Source organism: Hyperoodon ampullatus (assembly GCF_949752795.1).
Source record: "Hyperoodon ampullatus genome assembly, chromosome: 8".
NCBI lineage: Eukaryota > Metazoa > Chordata > Mammalia > Artiodactyla > Ziphiidae > Hyperoodon > Hyperoodon ampullatus.
The window spans coordinates 89,245,872-89,252,392 of record NC_136921.1 but is presented as its reverse complement, the minus strand read 5'-3'; positions in this window follow the sequence as shown (position 1 = coordinate 89,252,392).

The following is a 6,521-nucleotide window of genomic DNA, read 5'->3' as shown; positions in this document are numbered from 1 at the left end:
GTCACATTGCAAATGCTCAATAGCCACACATGGTTGGTGGCTACCATGTTGGACAGCGCAGGTCCAGAAGATAGAGGCTAGTGCAAAAACCTCTTGTTTAAAAAACAAAAAAAGCAAGATGAGCTTTATCAATTCAAGAGGTAACTAAAAATAAAGTTAGGACCCAACACCTTGTTTGGCAAACAGCTTTCCTTAGATTTTGCTCCCTTATTTTCCCTCTTCCCTGGAAATCTGTATACAGATGTTGCTTCACAGTATCAAGGTCAGAAACTGATATAATAGGGTTTACAGTCATGTGGAATAAAGCCATTGGAAAGAAAATGAAAGCCAGTTGGGGCTCCAGGGCTTAGAAGCAGCTGCCTTGAGCTCATCTGTCGGTTGGCCTCCTGCCTTATGCATCGGAAGTGGCTTCATTCCTCTCCAGCCCAGCTTGCTCCTTAGGGCAGGAGGCTCATAGGCTCCATAGTTGTGGGGAAAGTCAGGGAAAGGTAGCAAATCAGAAATGTGGAAGAAGGGGACAGTTTTGAGTTGATGGACAAAACTCTAAAAATCTAAATCTGATGATTATGGGGTTGAGAGAAAGAGACTGCTGCAGGAAATTGGACGGAACTTGTTTTGAATCTTTCTGGGAGAATCATTTGCCTTGGATCTATGCAAATAAAGCTCCCCCAGAGGACACAGGGATGAGCCAGCCTTGCCCTTTTTGTATGGTTTTGTTTACAAAACTTTACTGGGACTTTTAAATCTAGCTATACACTTGGAAAAAAAGATTTCCATTTAGATGTTTTATATGGTTAATTATGTTTAAAATTTACCATTACTTATTTTTTTAAAGTTCACGGCTATATATGTATATGTATATCTACCTAAACTCTGTATTATGGTTTCAGTGAATTGTTCATGTATTACTGGGAGATGCTAACAAGAAATCAATCCAAAGAAAAATTTGAAAGAAGCATTCCTATTTATAGAATAAATGTTTCATTTATATAAAAGCAAAAGAACTTAGAGTTCTAATAATGGGATGTCTAATAACTTATGAAGTTGCCCATTTGAATCTGTTGTATTTTTATAACTTTCCTTGCCAAAGTCCTGGGCTTATTAAGTACATTAGAGAATTTTGGTTCCCCGCCCACCACCATTAATTTGTCTTTCATACGTTCACTTGGGGGCCTTTACCCAAAGAAAATCAAGAAACATAAAAGTGTAACAAGCTTGGCAAAGTATTTTCAAAAAAAGTTTTTAATCTCTAATAGTTTTGTAATATAGCAGCATCATTTTATTTTGAATTCTTTGATCAGATATCAATAGTTGGTAAAAATCCCTATGATAAAGCCTATTGACCCACTTCAGAAAAGATGGAGTTGGGCCTTCCTAGCAAATATGGCAGAGAAAAGTCTGACCCAAAGAAAATGGGTCTGAATTTTGTAAAGTGTAGTAAGTATGGCCAATTTCCTTATATATCCCAGCTTTGCAGACACCATCCTAAGTTTGAAGCAGGATCACAGCTCAAAGTTGCTATTCATCCAGGATAGAGATGTTTTAAAATGTATTTTTTAAGTGAATATTCCATTAATACATGTACACCCTTTCTTTGAAAGTTAGAAACCTAATCACATCCCAAAGTTTGAATAAGTTCTATGCTAAAATCGCCAACTACGGCAGATCACAAAAATTAAGAGTTACTTCTCTGAAACCAGAGCTTACATATGTTTTTTCCCCATAAAATTTCCAAATAAATGTATTCAAGATGCAATGGTTTCTTAATATTCACATATTTTATATTGAAATGTATTACAGTATTAAAATTCAGTGTTCAGTATTTATTTCAATATGCATTTTATTTAGTAAAAACCAAGAAAAATGTTTAATCCAGTGGTGCCTTACTTGGTGATTTGCGAAAAATTGACTTTTTATGTCTAAGTAGCAGATTATTTGCATATTTGTAAGAACTGTTAGGCCTTTATAGTTTAACTTGTAATACCAATTTTGTTATTTTAGTAGCAGAAATGTGATGACTGTTAAAGTGCCCAAAATTTTCTGGCATGAAATTAATTTTTCCCTATTTATAGTCAGGGGCTGTAAAGAAAGAAAATGTTTTTCATACCACTGCATTATGTGAACATGCACATTTTGGTACCTATGTCATCAGGGTAGTTTATATGGTGGGGTAGGACCTACCCTAGACATCTGTGTCTTTGTAAGTTAGCCAGACAATAAATAAATGCAGAATGATAAGACTGTCATCTGGTGGGTTTTATTTTAAGTACTCTCTATGCAAATATAAATAAATGAAAAAGCAAGTGTCTGTTTTCTGCTTTATACTCTGGTAAAGAAAGACAAACTCAAAAAAAAAAAGAAGAAGAAGGTCCACAAAGTAAGTAAATATTCAGCACATCCACCTTCTAATCCCCTTGATTTCCTGAGAACTTGCATTTTAGTCAAAATCTGTAGTCTGCTTACTTGAGGCAAATGCTTCTTCTACTCTGAAGTAAATGATGGATGGTGGAAGCAATGGAAGATGTAATTACAAAGATTATCACTGACACTGATAAATAAGGAAAGGCCAATGGGAATTTAGGAGGCCTGATAGTTTTTCTGTTTTTTTGGACAATTACTGTATTTCTAAAAAAAAAAAAAAAAAAAAAGATTTGCAAACTGAACTTAAACATTTGTAAAAACTGAGATTCTTAATTTATAGCTTCAAAAATTCAGTACTAAGCTCTACTACAATAACCTTTCTTTCTGGACACAAAAATTCTTGTTTAAAAACTCCACTGATCATTCCCATTGTGATCTCAGAGACACAGTAACCTACTTAAGTGCTTGAGATGGAAAAAGCACAGAGAAAACCTTAAGTTAGTTGTCTTTGACTTTTAAAATCCCTCTCCAATCTCCAGGTTAGTGTAGCTTCCTTCAGTCTTGGTAATCTTGACACTGAAGCATAACTGACATTGACCTTTGCCCCTTTCCTCCTTGGGGACACCACTGTCCCCAAGCACAAGATATAATTTCCCCCACCTGGCTTCCTAGACAGGAATTAATTGTAAACATCTCTATTCCTTTCCTAACTGCTTTATCTCTTTTATTGGCTTTCCAACCTCACTCTTCTGCAACTATTCCCAACAAGCAATTAATTCACTTAGAGAATTTCTCAGGGTTCAAAAAAAGGTATCCAGAAGTGAATTCAGGTATACCAGAATTCTACATTAGGGACACATGCAATGGGGGAGGTGATATGCATCTGCTGTTCCTTGTCTCTATGACTATGACGTCCTCTCTTCTCTTGGTCTAACTTACTCCTCAGTTTTCAAAATCTTATCTTTTGCTGACTGCTTGAATATATTTTTCAGGGACTTACTTTACCCGCCTCAACATTACTGAGGGACTTCCCTGGTGGCGCAGTGGTTGAGAGTCTGCCTGCCGATACAGGGGACACAGGTTTGTGCCCCGGTCCAGGAAGATCCCACATGCCGTGGAGCGACTAGGCCTGTGAGCCATGGCCGCTGAGCCTGTGCATCTGGAGCCTGTGCTCAGCGACGGGAGAGGCCACAACAGTGAGAGGCCCACGTACCACAAAAAAAAAAAAAAAAAAAAAAAAGAATCCACCTGCCAATGCAGGGAACACAGGTTCAATCCCTGGTCCAGGAAGATCCCACATGCCACGGAGCAAATAAGCCCGTGTGCCACAACTACTGAGCCTGCGCTCTAGAGCCCACAAGCCACAGTTACTGAGCCCACGCCCCACAGCTACTGAAGCCCACGTGCCTAGAGCCTGTGCTCTGCAACAAGAGAAGCCACTGCAATGAGAAGCCCACGCACCACAACGAAGAGTAGCCCCTGCTTGCCGCAACTAGAGAAAGCCCACACGCAGCAACAAAGACCCAACGCAGCCAAAAATAAATTTAAAAAAGAAAAAAAAATTACTGAGACTTCATGCTGCTGTCCACGGCTATTTGTTAGTCCATGCTATGACTATATCACATTTATTCATTTCACTGTTGATGGAAATTTCAGGTTGTTTTCAGTCTATTTGTTACAAATAATGCTGTTATAAATAATTGTATACTTGTCTCCTGGTGTACATGTGCAAGAATTTTGCTAGTGTCTATAAGTGTGTAGGAATGGAATTGAAGGGTCAACTTTAATAGGTGATGCAGTGATTTCTACTGTGCTGCAGCATATGTGACATCCTCTTGCTCCATGTCTTTATGAACACTTGATTATCGGCAAGGTTTTTAGAGAAGTTTCTTTAGCATTTCTTTTTTTTTCTTTTTATAAATTTATTTATTTATTTTTATTTTTGGCTGTGTCAGGTCTTCATTGCTGCACGCAGGCTTTCTCTAGTTGTGGTGAGCAGGGGCTACTCTTCGTTGTGGTGCGTGGGCTTCTCAATGCAGTGGCTTCTCTTGTTGCAGAGCATGGGCTCTAGTAGTTGTGGCACACGGGCTCAGCAGTTGTGGCGCACAGGCTTAGTTGCTCTGTGGCATGTGGGATCTTCCCGGACCAGGGCTCGAACCCGTGTCCCCTGCATTGGCAGGCAGATTCTTAACCACTGTGCCACCAGGAAAGTCCCTCTTTAGCATTTCTTGTAAAGCTGGTTTGGTGGTGCTGAATTCTCTTAGCTTTTGCTAGTCTGTAAAGCTTTTGATTTTCTCCATAAAATCTGAACAAGAGCCTCGCTGGGTAGAGTATTCTTGGTTGCAGGTTTTTCCCTTTCATCACTTTAAATATATTCTTCCACTCCCTTCTGGCCTGTGGAGTTTCTGCTGAAAAATCAGCTGATAATCTTACAGGGATTCCCTTGTATGTTATTTGTTGCTTTCCCCTTGTTGCTTTTAGTATTTTCTCTGTGTTTAATTTTTGTCAACTTGATTAATATGTGTCTCGGTGTGTTCCTCCTTGGGTTTATCCTGTATGGGCCTCTCTGTGCTTCCTGGATTTGCGTGAGTGTTTCCTTTCCCATATTAGTGAAGTTTTTGGCTATTATCTCTTCAGTATTTTCTCAGGCCCTCTCTCTCTGTCTTCTTCTTCTGGGACCCCTCTAATGCGAATGTTGGTACATTTAATGTTGTCCCAGAGTTCTCTTGGACTGTTCTCACTTCTTTTCATTCTTTTTTTCTTTATTCTGTTCCACAGCAGTGATTTCTACCAATCTGTCTTCCAACTCACTTATTTGTTGTTCTGCCTCATTTTTCTGCTTTGATTCCTTCTAGTGTGTTTTTCATTTCAGTTACTGTACTGCTCATCTCTATTTGCTCGTTCTTTAGAGCTTCTAGCTCTTTATGAAACATGTCTTGTATCCTCTCAGTTGGTGCCTCCATTCTTTTTCTGAGACCTTGGATCATGTCTACTATCATTACTCTGAATTCTTTTTCAGGTAGATTGCTTATCTCCACTTCACTTAGTTGTTCTTCTGGGGTTTTATCTTGTTCCTTCATCTGGAACATATTTCTCTGCTGTCTCATTTTGTCTAACTTTCTGTGTTTGTGGTCTCTCTTCCTCAGGCTGCAGGATTGTAATTCTTCTTGGTTCTGGTGTCTGTCCCCTGGAGGGTGAAGTTGGTCCAGGGGCTTGTGCAGGCTTGCTGGTGGGAGGGAGTGGTGCCTGCCCACTGGTGGGTGGAGGTGGGTCTTGTCGCTGTGGTGGGCAGAGCCATGTCAGGCAGCTGTTAACTCAGGATGACTTTAGGCAGCCTGTCTGCTGATGGGTGGGGCTGTGTTCCCACCCTTCTGGTTGTTTGGCCTGAGGTGTCCCAGCACTGGAGCCTGCAGGCTGTTGGGTGGGGCCAGGTCTCAGTGCCAAAATGGCAACCTCTGGGAGAGCTCACACCAATGAGTATTCCCTGGGGTGTCTGCCACCAGTGTCCTTGCCCCCTAGTGAGCCACACTTGACCCCCGCCTCCCCGGGAGACCCTCAAAGACTTGCAGGTAGGTCTGCCCCAGGCTCCTATGGTATCACGGCTTTGCCTTGGGTCCCAGTGCACATAAAACCTTGTGTGTGCTCTCCAAGAGTGGAATCTCTGTTTCCCCCTGTCCTGTGAAGCTCCTGCACTCAAACCCTGCCAGCCTTCAAAGCCAAATGCTCTAGGGGCTCCTCCTCCTGATGCCAGACCCCCAGGCTAGGGAGCCTGACATGGGGCTCAGAACTCTCATGCCTGTGGGAGAACCTCTGTGATATAATTATTTTACAGTTTGTGGGTCACCCATCCAGGAGGTATGGGTTTTGATTACATTGCAAAAGCACCCCTCCTACTGTCTCCTTGTGGCGTCTTCTTTGTCTTTGGAAAGAATATCTTTTTTGGTAGGTTTGAGTCTTTTTTGTTAATGGTTGTTCAGCAGTCAATTGTGATTTTGGTGTTTTCATGAGAGGAGGTGAGCTCACGTCCTTTTACCCACCATTGTGTCTCCAACTCTGATAGTTTTTTAAATTATCTGCTCTGTGTTTGTATACATACCTTACTATAGTATAATGGTTAAGAGATTAGGAATACCTGCTTTCACCTCTTCCTTCAAGTCACT